This window comes from Perognathus longimembris, chromosome 1, assembly GCF_023159225.1.
Source record: "Perognathus longimembris pacificus isolate PPM17 chromosome 1, ASM2315922v1, whole genome shotgun sequence".
NCBI classification, from domain to species: Eukaryota; Metazoa; Chordata; class Mammalia; order Rodentia; family Heteromyidae; genus Perognathus; species Perognathus longimembris.
The window spans coordinates 161397458-161410115 of record NC_063161.1 but is presented as its reverse complement, the minus strand read 5'-3'; the positions used below and the strand labels follow the sequence as shown (position 1 = coordinate 161410115).

The 12658-nt window shown below is 69.3% G+C and overlaps 2 pseudogenes; both read right to left on the bottom strand.

Moving 5' to 3' along the window:
- Positions 1-91: 91 nt before the first annotated feature.
- Positions 92-1038, bottom strand: LOC125356438 (annotated as a pseudogene).
- Positions 1039-4128: 3090 nt separating this feature from the next.
- Positions 4129-9873, bottom strand: LOC125353342 (annotated as a pseudogene).
- Between the last annotated feature and the right edge of the window lie 2785 nt (positions 9874-12658).

Below are 12658 nucleotides of genomic sequence, written 5' to 3'. Positions count from 1 at the left end.
AAAATTGAAATATGTATCCTATTTGGACAAGCAGTGGGGGCTGCCCCGGTGGGATCCAGAAGCTCGGAAGCTGGGGAGGCCGGGCCCCTGGCCTAAAGCCAAGGCTTCTCCAGGGGCACAGCCCGGCTCTTCCCGAGGCCTCACCTCTTCCCCTCCAGGTCAGAGAACCAGCCCAAGTTGTCGGCGATGATGTGGTGGTTCTGGCAGCCTGGGCAGGTCACGATGACCACACCCCCGGTGATAGGCGAGCTTTGAGATGCGCTTGGAGGACCGAGTTCCGCAGACCTGGCTGAGACCCAGGGGCGTCAGGGGTCGCTCCGCCCCTTCCCCAGCCACGCCCCACCGGAGCCCCATCCTCCTGGAAGGCCTTTTCCCAGGGGATAGAGGCCCCTCCCTTGGGAGGGCACCCCCAGGGCCCTGCCTCTCCCACCCTGAAAGCCCCCTGCCCAGAGGAGACCCCCGCCCCTCACCAGGCTCCCACCCCTCCTCAGCCCCCACCCACTGGAAGGCCCCGCCCCTCCTCAGGGCCCCACCCTCTGGGACCCCCGCCCCGACAGGCTCCACCCCCGGGGATCCCGCCCCCCAGGCCCTACCCCGGGGATCCCCGCCCCCCAGGCTCCACCCCGGGGACCCGGCCCCCAGGCCCCACCCCCGGGGACCCCGCCCCCTCCACGCCCCCACCCCCGGGGACCCCGCCCGCCCCGGAAGGCCCCGACCCTCCGAGCCCCCAGCCCCGGGGCCCCCCGCTCGGCCCGCCGCGCCTACCTTGCAGGTGTACGCGAGCTGGTAGTGCGCGGCCTCCACGCGGCCCAGCGCCGCCCGCGGGCCCCGGCCCGGAGGCGCAGCCCCGCCAGCCCCCGCCCCGCGCCGGGGCCCAGGCCCGCCGCCGCCCCGACACCTCCGGGCCCGCCCCGCGACCCCCAGCCGCCTCAGGCCGGGCCATCGGGTCCGCACACCGCCCAGCAGCGCGCGCGCGCGGCCCAGCGCCGTCCGCCACATCCCGGCCGCGCCCTTCCGGCCGCCCCCCCGCCGCTGAAGCCGAGCCCGCCATCTTGGAGGCGGGCACTCGGGCGGAAGCGCCTATCTCGGACTTCCGCCCGGAGGGAGGAGGCGCGCGCCCTCTGGCGCCACCTGGCGGCGCAAAGTCCGCGCCCGGGCCCGCGCCCCCCGGACCCCCGGACAGGCAGAGACGGCGCCCGGGCCCGCGCCCCCCGGACCCCCCGGACAGGCAGAGGACGGCGCCCGGGCCCGCGCCCCCCCGGACCCCCGGACCCCGACAGGCAGAGATCGGCGCCCGGGCCCGCGCCCCCCGGACCCCCCGACAGGCAGAGACGGCGCCCGGGCCCGCGCCCCCCCGGACCCCCCGGACCCCCGGACAGGCAGGACGGCGCCCGGGCCCCGCGCCCCCCGGACCCCGACAGGCAGAGACGGGCGCCCGGGCCCGCGCCCCCCGGACCCCCGGACAGGCAGAGACGGCGCCCGGGCCCGCGCCCCCCGGACCCCGACAGGCAGAGACGGCGCCCGGGCCCGCGCCCCCCGGACCCCCGGACCCCTGGACAGGCAGAGACGGCGCCCGGGCCCGCGCCCCCCCGGACCCCGGACAGGCAGAGACGGCGCCCGGGCCCGCGCCCCCCCGGACCCCGACAGGCAGAGACGGCGCCCGGGCCCGCGCCCCCGGACCCCGACAGCAGAGACGGCGCCCGGGCCCGCGCCCCCCGTGTCCCCCGGACCCCGACAGGCAGAGACGGCGCCCGGGCCCGCGCCCCCCCGTGTCCCCCGCACCCGGGACAGGCAGTGAGGGCACTGGCGGTGACTTTATTTCCCAGCCGCACGCTGGGGCGGGTACAGGGCCGCGCGCCCGCGGAGCCCGGCTAGGGGCCCTCCGTGTCCGTGTTGTCGCTGCCCGTGGTGTTGCCGCGCTCCTCCTCGCCCTGCCGCCAGCCGTTCTGCGCCTTGCGGAGCGCCCCGCTTCCTGGAAGGGCCACGGGCGGGGGCGTGGGTGGACGGGGCCGCGGGCGGGCGGGCGGGCGGTGGGGCCGCCCCCCAGCCCTCACCCGCGGGCTCCCCGCACCTGCGGTAGTTCTCGAAGCTCTCCTTGAGCCGCCGCCGCTCCTTCTCGGGGGGCTCGCCGCCGCCCGGGCCCGCGTCCTGCGGAGGGGACAGGCCCGCGGGTGGACGCCCAGCCCTGCCCAGGCGGCAGGGCATGGGGCCGCCCTTTGGCCTAGGTGGCCGGGCGCCTGTGCTCCCACCTAGACCCCCGCTACGGGGAGGCTGGCGGGGCGGGGGACGGCGCAGTCCCCGTGAATGCGGCCTCTGCGGCCAACGCCTCCAAGAAGCCAGGGGGTGCCCGCCCATGGCTGCCCAGCCCCTCACACCCCCCAGCCCGCCGCTCTGCCCGGGAAGGAGGGGGGCTCCGGTTCCAAACATTACCCACAGTCTCCAGGCGGAGACCCTGTGATCCCCACCGGGCCCCGGGCCCAGACCCGGCCCTGCCCCATAGGATCAATCACCGAGGCCCGGCAGGAGGCCCAGGCCCCCAGGGAGGGGCCTTACCTGGGGGTTCCGGGAGGGCTGCTCCTTCTGCACAGCCGCGAGGGGCTGCTCGGGGCTCCCCCGGGTCCACCTGGCTGCCTGAAATGAGAGCTGTTGCCCGTGGGTCCCGCCCCGTCCAGCGCCGCCTCCGCCTGCCACATCCGGGCCCGCACACGGGGCTCCCGCACTCCCCGCCGTCCCTGCGGGCACTCAGGGCCAGGCCCTCCTGCAGGTCCCATCAAGGAGCCCTCTGAGGCCCTGCTTGCTCCCCGGCATCCACCCCCTGGCACCAGCTCAGCCCTGGCTGCCACCGGCCCACTCTTCCCGGTCTGGCAGGAGGATCCTGGCCCCCGGCCTGGCCAGGCTGAGCCAAGTACCCCGGGGTGGCTCCGGGGGTGAGGCCCTGGGGAGACAGAGCTCAGGCTCTCGGGCGGAAGGTGCCGGCGGCTACGCAGCAGTCGCATCACCGGCGTCCACACAGACATGGTGGCTCCCTGGGTCCCCCCCCCCCACCTTGGTGCCCATTTGGGACTCAGTGGCCTCGCGGGTCCCGTGTCGGGGCTGTGGCAGGTGGCCTGGCCCTCACTTCTGCATCTCCTCCCACGTCTTCCCCTTTCGCCTCTGCCCAGAGGCTGAGGTAAGGCCCACGGCAGAAGTCGGCTTGGTTTCGGGGGTCCCCCCCTCCCTCCGCTGCCCCCCCCCCCCCCCCGCCTTTAGAGAAGACCCCCCCCCGAGCCCCGCCTCCAGGATGAAGAACTCAGTTGTAAAATGCGCAGGGGAGGACGGGGGAGGATCCCGCGGGCGGTGCAGCGGCGCGGACGGCGCAGGCCCTGTCTCCGGGCAGGTGGCCCTCACCGCAGCCCCCGTACTGTGAAGCTTGGCAGATAGGCGGGCCAGCGCTGTCTGCCCCGCCACTGCCCCCGGGGCAACCTGTCCCTTGCGGGAGACCCCACCCCCCAGGTTCATGGCCAGTTTTCCCCTTGCTGTCTGATGTCTTTTTGTGGTACTGGGGTTTGAACTCAGAGCCTTACAATTGCTAACGAGGCGCTACAACGCTTGAGCCACGGCCCCAACCCTTTCTTGTTGTGTTTTTTCAGATAGGGTCTCACTTTTGTCTGTGGCAGCCTGGATGGCTAGGCCCGGGACTGCAGGCCGGAGCCACCAAGCCCAACGACTGTGCCCCGCTTGTCTGGACGCCCTTGTCCCACTCTGAGGAGTGCGGGGGGGGGGGGGGGGGTAACCCTCACCTTTGTCTGAGAGTTGGGTTTCCTCCAGGTCCTGAGGCAGAGAGAGCTTCAAAGACAACGCGGGCCCTGCGTCAGGCTGCTGGGTGAGCTGCCCCGCCCCTGCAGGGCGGCACCTGCCCCAGCAGTCTCCCTGCCCCCAGCGGGTGCCTCTGCCTTCCTTTACCCCAAGCCCTCGGGTCCGTGCGCTCCCTCCACCCAGCCCAGAGCAGGATCTGTGGGGGCCACGCTCACCTCCCGGGAGTTGCGGGGGGAGCTGTCCTCCAGGTCGGAACTCTGTGGTCACAGGGAAGGGGGGCCGTCAGCGTGGGCGCGGTGAGGGCCCCAGCCCCGCCTCCGGGGAGTCCTGCGCCTACTCCAGGCCCACCAGGCCCCCACGCAGGCGGCCTTTCCTCCTCAACACCCCACCCCGCCCGGCCCGCTGCCCATTGCTGCCCAGCCTTGAGCTGCGTCTACAGCCCGCACCCCGCCACGACGAGGGGCCTCCACCCTGGGGAAGGGGGTCCAGGGACATCCATGGCCTTCCCGGGGCCGCCAGCGGGGAGGAGCCTGCCCCCGCCCCCACCCCCCCGGGCTCCCCCGCCCCGCCCCCGGGCTGCCCGCCCCCCCCCTCCCGGGCTGCCCGCCCTCCCCCCGCCCCCGGGCTGCCCGCCCCCGCCCCCGGGCTGCCCGCACACCAGGACCAGCACGTCGAGCTGCTGCCCGCCGCAGCCTGGCCTCGGCGGCCAGCAGCCGGCCCTCGCACTGGAACAGCTGCAGCTGGAGCTCGTCCGCCTTCTCCCCCAGCTCCCGGACGCGCTTGCGCAGCTCGTCCTTCTCCTGCAGGCTCCGGGCACACTGCGCGTGCAGCTCCTCGCGGCAGGCCATGGCCTGGAGGGGCGGCGGGGCTCTCAGGGGCCCGCCCTCCCGGGCTCCCCCCCCCCCCCCCCCCCCCCGTCCGGGCGGCGGCCCTGGTCCGTGCGGGCCGCGGCCTGGCTCCCCTTGGTTCTGCTCCGACCTAACTGGCTTTCGAGGGATTGGCAGTCATGGAGGCTCACGGTGGAGGCGGACAGATTTAAAAAGCCAAACACACACAACATGTTGGTGCACCCTGCTCAGGACGATCCCTGGGGACCTGGGGGGCCTGCGGTCTTCCTGTGGACAGCCAGGGAGGGTCATGCCCCACGCGTGTGCATTTCATGGGCTCTGGATGCCTGGGGTATCAAGACCATGCGTGCTAGTGGCTTTTCAGGAGTGTCAAGTGGCCATGCCTGTAATCCTACTACTCAGGAGGCGGAGGCCTAGCAGGAACGTCTTTGAGACTTCTTTTTTTGTCAGTCGTGGGGCTTGAACTGTGGGCGCTGTCTCTGAGCTTCTACTCAAGCCTAGTGCTCTACCACTTTGAGCCACAGCACTGCTTCCAGTTTTCTGGTGGTTAAATGGAGATAAGAGTCCCACAGACTTTCCTACTTGGGCTGGCTTTGAAACCGTGATCCTCAGATCTCAGCCTCCTGAGTAGCTAGGATTATAGACATGAGCCACTGGAGCCTCGCTGATATAGATATAGATGTGGATATAGATAGATATGTTTTATTTGAGGGAGTTCAGGCTTTTATTTTTTTATATTATTTTTTTCCAGTCCTGGGGCTTGAACTCAGGGCCTGAGCAACTGTCCCTGGCTTCTTTTTGCTCAAGGCTAGCACTCTACTACTTGAGCCACAGCACTACTTCTGGCTTTTTCTATATATGTGGTGCTGAGGAATCGAACCCAGGGCTTCTTGAGCCACAGCACTACTCTGGCTTTTTCTATATATGTGGTGCTGAGGAATCGAACCCAGGGCTTCATGTATACGAGGCAAGCACTCTACCACTAGGCCACATTCCCAGCCCCTTAATTAATTTTTGTCTATTTTTTGCATGCATGCCAGGCAAGCACTCCACCACTAAGCCACATTCTCAGCCCCTCTTTGAAACTCTTACCTCCGTTTAACTACCAGAAAACCCAGAAATGGAGCTGTGGCTAAAGTGAGAGAGCACTAGCCGTGAGCAAAAGCTCATGCCCCAGGACTGGCACCGAAAGAAAAAAAAAAGTATTAAGTGGGGTGTCATTAGCTCACATCTACCTACAATTCCAGTTACTCAGGAAACTGAGATCCAAGGATCAAGGTTCAAAGGTCAACTGGGGCAGAATAGCCTGAGAGGCTTCATCTCCAAAATAACCAGCAAATAAGCAGGGTGGGAGACTTGGCGTAGCAACAGAGCACCAGCCAGGCAGGCAAGCCAAGCAAGTACAAGTTTCCTGAGTTCAAGCCCTGGTATAAGCGAAACAAAGGGGGTCGGGGCGCAGAATCTAAAATGAGGCCTTACGCTTTTGTAACACGCGAGGTACAAGAGACAGAGTGAGTCCAAACCCCACTGGAGGATGGGACTTTTGCCAGATGCTGGCAGCTGATGCTTTTCAGGAGGCCAAGACAGGAGAGTTGAGGTTCTAAGCCGGCCCAGGCAAGAGAGTGAGATTCTTTTCCCCCAGTTAACCACTCAAAGGCTGGGAGTGGAACCGTGGCTCAACAGGAACCCGTGCTTTATACAAGCCTGACGCCCACTACCCGCTCATCTCTAGTGCCGGGTGAAGCACCGGCTCTCCCGAGCGGAACGGCAAGCCTGACGCCCACTACCCGCTCACCTCTAGTGCCGGGTGAAGCACCAGCTCTCCCGAGCGGAACGGCCGGGAAGCAGCGGGGAAGGACACAGCCCTGTGTCGGCGTGCTAGGTTCCACCCCGAAGAACTCGGCCAGCCCGGGCCCCACGCGGCCCCTACCTGGTCCCTCTCGATGGCCACCTCCATCCATCTGTTGCAGGATGGCCTCGATGCGGTCCTTGTACATTCTGGAGTCCTTCCGCAAGGCCAGGCACTGCAGCTCAAACATCTCCCTCTCCTCCACGCACTGCGGGGGGCGGCCGCTCAGTCCCACTTGCCCCTGCGCACCTGGCCATGAGGGTGGCCGGCGGCGCCCCTGACTCGGAGGCCCTCCTGTCCCACCGCGGGGACTGGGCACGCCGGGCTCCCCGGAGCCCAGGGCCACTGTGGGCCCAAAGGGGTGGCCCTCACCGGCCCGGGGGACACGGATGGCGGGGGGGGGGGGCTAGCACGAGAGGGCCATGCCTTCAGAAGCGGGGGGCGGACCCCCACCCTGCCTCCCAGGCCCAGAGGGCACGGGTGGGGTGGGCCCGGCTCGCGTACCCGGGTGCGGAGGGCCTCGGCCTGGCGGAGGTCCTTGCGTAGGGAGAAGATGGTGTTGGTCTGCTCCTGGTGGTCCCGCAGCGCCTGGCGCCAGTCTTCCTCCCAGGACCTGGATGTAGGGGCTGCTCCTGTCCAGTCGCCCCTTCTGCAGGAGACGAAGAGGACCAGGCTGGAGGGGCCGACCCCGCCCCCGCCCGCGGGACCCCGCCTCCGCCCGCGGGACCCCGCCCCTACCTGCGAGACCCCGCCTCCGCCCGCGGGACCACGGCCTCCACCGGTGAGACCCCGCCCCTACCTGCGAGACCCCGCCCCCGCCCACGGAACCCCGCCCCAACCCGCGGGACCCCGCCTTCCGCCCATGAGACCCCGCCCCTGCCCCGCGGGACCCCGCCCCCCTCACGGGACCCCTCCTCCACCGGTGAGACCCCGCCCCTACCTGCGAGACCCCGCCCCCGCCCACGGGACCACGCCTCCACCGGTGAGACCCCGCCCCTGCCCACGGAACCCCGCCCCAACCCGCGGGACCACGCCTCCGCCCGCGGGACCCCGCCTTCGCCCATGAGACCCCGCCTCCGCCCGCGAGGCCCCGCCTCCACACGCGAGACCCCGCCTCCGCCCGCGAGGACCCCGCCTCCGCCCGCGAGGCCCCGCCTCCACCCGCGAGACCCCGCCCTCGCCCGAGACCCCGCCCCCGCCCACCTGCGCCGAGGCCTCCAGCTCCTGCACCCGCGCCTGCAGCAGGCCGTTCTCCTGCTGCAGCTCCCACAGCAGCTCCTGGCTGGGCCGCTGCTCCATGGCGTGCCTGAGCTTCAGCGTGTGCTTGCGCTCCACCTTGCAGTCGTCCTCGGCCTTCATGAGGCTGTGCCGGAGCCGGTCCACCTGGGGGGGGGGCGGGCACAGTCAGCGGGCAGGGCGCGCGTGGACCCGCCCCCCCCCCGCCGCCCCGGCGCCCTCCCTCGCCTCCAGCTGCAGGTCTCGGTTCCGCGTGAGGGCGGCGCCCTTCTCCTCGCTGACCCGGGCCAGGCGCATGGCCAGGTCGTAGTTCTCGTCCTTGCAGCGCTTGAGCTCGCGGCCGCCCGCCTCGCACTCCTCCTTGAGCCGCCGCACGCGCTCCTGGTGCGTGCGCAGCAGGCTGTCCTTCACGCGCAGCTCCCGGATGAAGTCGTCCTTGGAGCTCAGCACGGCCGTCAGGTTCCTGCAACCTTCTTCTGCAGCTTCATGACCTCCGTCATCAGCAGCTGCGTCAGGCCCGACTCCCCCGACGCATCTGGGGGACGCGGGGAGTCAGAGCCCCCGGGCCACCGCCGCCTCCGCCTCCGCCCTGGCCTTCGTCCCGTCCCAGCCTGGCAGGGAGGCCCCTGCGGGGCTTCCCGCCGAGGGCCAGCCGGCCGGGACGGCTCCCCCGGGACCAGGGTCCTTCCCGGCCCCCCCTGCCTCCCGGCTGCCCCAGGCGGAGGGGCCCGCCTTTACCCCAGGCCCCTCCTGGAGCCTGCCCCTCTGCGTCTAATTGATGGTGAGCCTCCATGAGGTCAGCGGGGACCGGGCGTGGCTCGGGGCCAGGACCCTGTCCCTCCCATCACGCTGGAGATCAGGACGCTGCCCGGGCACAGGGGCTTTGGAGGGGTCAAGCCCACTTCCAGCCGGTGTTCCAGTGGCTCGTGCCCGTGATCCGACTCAGGAGGCTGAGATCCGAGGATCGAGGTGCAAAGCCAGCCCCGCCAGTCCAGGCAGGAAAGTCTGTGAGAGTCCTGTCTTCAGTTAAGCATCAGGCCAGCGGTGGAACTATGGCCCAACTGCTGGAGCCATCAGCGTTGAAGAAAAAAAACTAAAGGGGAGCACCCGGCCCCCGAGTACAAGCTCCAGAACTGACTCTCACACACACACCACACACACACACACACACACACACACACGGTGCTGGCTGAGTATTCCCAGGCTAGTATGGAGCGGGGTGGCCTCAGGAGGGGTGAAGGGGAGGCCCCACCCCGTCGCTCCCCTCGTAGGCCAGCAGGCATCCTAGCAAGTCCGGAAGTCCGGCCGGGCGGGAGCCCCCACCAGGGGCGCCGCCCCCCCCCCCCCCCGGCCCCGGCACACAGCACCTTCACGGCCTCTTCTCCAAGCAGGCCTCACCCCGGGGCCTTTCACCTTCTAAGGGTCCCGCAGACCCACTCTGGCCCGGGCACCCGCCCTGGGCGCGCCCCTCACCGATGATTCATGGAGAAGAACGCGCGCCGGCTCCTTGCCGGTGACCTTCTTGTACAGCTGCGGGTAGTAGAGCTCCAGGCTCTCGAGGAAGGCCACATAGCCCTTGTGGCCCGTGCGCTGCAGGATGTCCAAGAGCGCGCCTGGCGGGCACAGGGGGGGGCTGGGTGGGCGGGGGGCCACGGGGGCCTGCGGAGGCCGTGGGGCGGCGGGAGCCCCAGGCTCCCTCCTGCAGGGGCCCGGCCTGGTGGAGAGATGGGGGGGGGTGGACGAGGCGCCCCGCGGTCTCACGGCGCCGAGGACACAGTGCGCCCCGGCCACCCCCGCGGTCCTTCGGGGGGTCTCCGCCGAGGTGGGAGCCCACTGTGCGGCCCTCAGCGGCACCGAGCAGACCGGAAGCGGGCCCCACGCCCGGGACGGAGGCCAGGCGGGGCCGGGGCCGGAGGGGCCGCGCGGGCCGCGCCCCCGAGCCCGGGGACGGGGGCCTCACCGACTTTCCGCTTGCGGATGACCAGGTTGGGGTCGCTGAGCACCTGCTCCTCGTCGTCGGGGTTGAGCACCTTGCACTGGCGCAGGTAGGGCGTGATGCGCGAGGGGTTCGATGACGGAGACCAGCTTCACGCGGAAGCTCTCCAGGGCGCCCCAGCACGCGTCGTCGTTCTCGTAGTCCGACATGCCCTCACGCCGCCGGCGGGGCTGGGGGGAACGGCCGGGGTGGGACGCCGCCCTCCCTCCCGCCCGGCCCGCCCCCCGCCCCCCGGCCCGGGACTCGGCCTCGCCTCCTCGGCTCCAGGGCAACCCCCCCCCCCGCCCCTTCCCCGAACCCTCTTCTTCCTGCCACCTCTGGGGTGCCCCTAGGCCGAGACTCGCTCGACCGTCCTCCGAGGGCGGGGAGCGGGGCGGGCCCGGGACCCCGCTGACCCCACACACGCGCCGGGCTTCCTCATTCCTCGCCAGGCCCCGAGTCCTTCACCAGCTGGTGATGCAACAGCCTGGGGCGGCTTCTGTGCTCGCTGTCACCCCCAAACAGGCCCCGACACGGGGAGGCCAGGGGAGGGGAGCGGAGGGGAGGGGAGGGGAGGGGAGGGGGAGGGCAGTGCTGCCCGCAGCCTGGCACAGCTGCCGCGGGCTCCTTCTCAGCGCCGGGCGCCAGGGCTCCCTGGGCTCCCGTGCCTCAGAGGCGGCCCCTGGCCCCGGCCTCGGGCCGGGGGGCCCTCGGCGGCTCTGGAGGACGGGGTCCACCCCCGCGGGCATCGCCCGCCGCGCTCTGCCCGCGTGCACAGGGGCAGCCTCGGGCGGCAGCGGGGGCGGCGGGAGCCGTGCCGCAGGGCCTCTGCGGCGGGGGCGGCCCCCAGGGCCCCCCGGGCCCCCCGTCCCCAGCTGGGGAGACCCCGTCCCCGACGGCTTGTTCTGGAGGGTTTCCCAGCTTCCCCTGGCACCGGCGGCATCCAGCCAGCAGCCCAGGGGCCACATCTCCACGGCCCCACACCGGGCTTCCATGCCCGTTCCCGCCCCCTGGACACGAGCAAGGACCTCTAGCGCCTAAGCTCCACCGAGCGCTGGGGCTCGGGAGCCACGGCTCCGCCGGACCCTCACCCAGGGGACACCCCCAGGAGCCTACCTCGAGGGTCCCGGAGCCGCCTCCGCCGGGAGGATGTAGCTGGGCCCGTGGAGAGTGGAGAGGCTGCTGGCCGCGGCTGGAGGAGGGCGGGGCCTGCGAGGGAGCGCTGCACTTCTGACGGCTCGGTGAGCCACAGAGGCCGCGGTCCTCCCACAAGGGGACAGTCCTCGCTGGCCTGCTTTCTGATTCGCCCGGGGAGGGAGGCCCTGGGGCCGGGCAGAGGGAAGTGGAAATCCTGTGGGGAGCGCAGGCGTCCTCCCCACCTGCCGTCCCGGGGCGGCCGGCGTCCTGGATACCCAGCCTTGCGGGCGGGGCCGAGGTCCTCGTGAAGCTGGAGGCGGTCAGTCAGCATGCCCTCCGCCCCGCCCGGCGTCCGGAGAAGCCTCCCCAAGAGCGCTCCGTGACGCTCAAGTCGCCCGTCCTCTGGACACCGCCGTGCAGGATCGGGCCATGGCCACGGCCCAGCCTACAGGGGTCCCAGCGGGCAGAGTTCAGAGCAGCCACGCCGGCAGCCCTGGAGTCCCGTGTCCACCGTGGGTGTGGGAAACCCCAGGCCGCCCCACCTCAGCCCGCAGAGCGGGTCGAACCGCGCCGCCACCGGTCTGCCCGGCTGGGCTGAGGCAACAGCCATGGAGGCGGCGGGGTGGGGAGGGAAGGGCGGGAAGCTGGCCCTGACCGGCTGCGACCGCTCCCTTGCTCTGACCCTCGGTGACATCCAGACCCTCTTTCCGGCCTCTGCGAGGCAAAGGCAGGGGTCATCCACAGAGGTCATCCGAGACCCTTGGGGAGCTCGGCCCATGCCCTGCCTAGGTCAACTCACAGGCAGGGAGCCAGACCCCCAACCCAGTGCTTGGCCCGGGATAGGAACAGGGATCGTTTCGTGTGTTCTCAAGAACAGGCCCAGCCCTGTGGTCCATGGCCGACCCTGAGTAAAAATGGAAGAAGAGGGGGTAAGTCAAGCACAAAGGGCCAGGAGTGTGGCTCAAGTGGCAGGGCCTGAGTTTAAAATTCTAGTACTGGGGCTGGGGATGTGGCCTAGTGGCAAGAGTGCTCGCCTTGTATACATGAGGCCCTGGGTTCAATTCCCCAGCACCACATATATAGAAAATGGCCAGAAGTGGCGCTGTGGCTCAGGTGGCAGAGTGCTAGCCTTGAGCAAAAGGAAGCCAGGGACAGTGCTCAGGCCCTGAGTTCAAGGCTCAGGACTGGCAAAAAAAAAAAAAATTTAAGCTAAGAAAATTCAGCCATGTACTGGTGGCACACATAGGTAATCCTAGCTTACTCAGGAAGCTGAGATCTGAGGATTGTGGTTCAAAGCCAGCCTAGGCAAGGAAAGTCTGTGAGACTCTTATCTTCAATTAACTATCAGAAATCCAGAAGTGGCACTGGGGCTCAAAGTGGAAGAGCACTAGCCTTGAGCAAAAGAGCTCAGGGACGGCACCCAGGCCCTGAGTCCAAGCTCTAGGACCAGAAAAAGAAGAAGAAACCCCCAACAAGATAGATTGCATTCATACTGCTTCCTTGAATACTCCTTTGTACACTACTAAGCTTTTTAAAAAAGATAAAACCTAAACATTTCACTCACGACGGTGAGAACGTGGTACTCTCAGGCTAGGACTGGGACACCCCCCCCCCCCCGCGCCTGGGCCGCCCCTTGGCCTGAGCTATATATAGTACCCGGCCCCGCAGGACGGGGCGCAAGGGGTCCAGGCCTTGCTTACCGCATCAACAGCTCCACCCACCAAAATAAACTCCTTTGTGATGATTTCTACCATTTCTTAAACCTATGTTCAAGTTCAAGCTGGGGGGGGAGGGGAGGTACTAAAATTAAGTAGCACA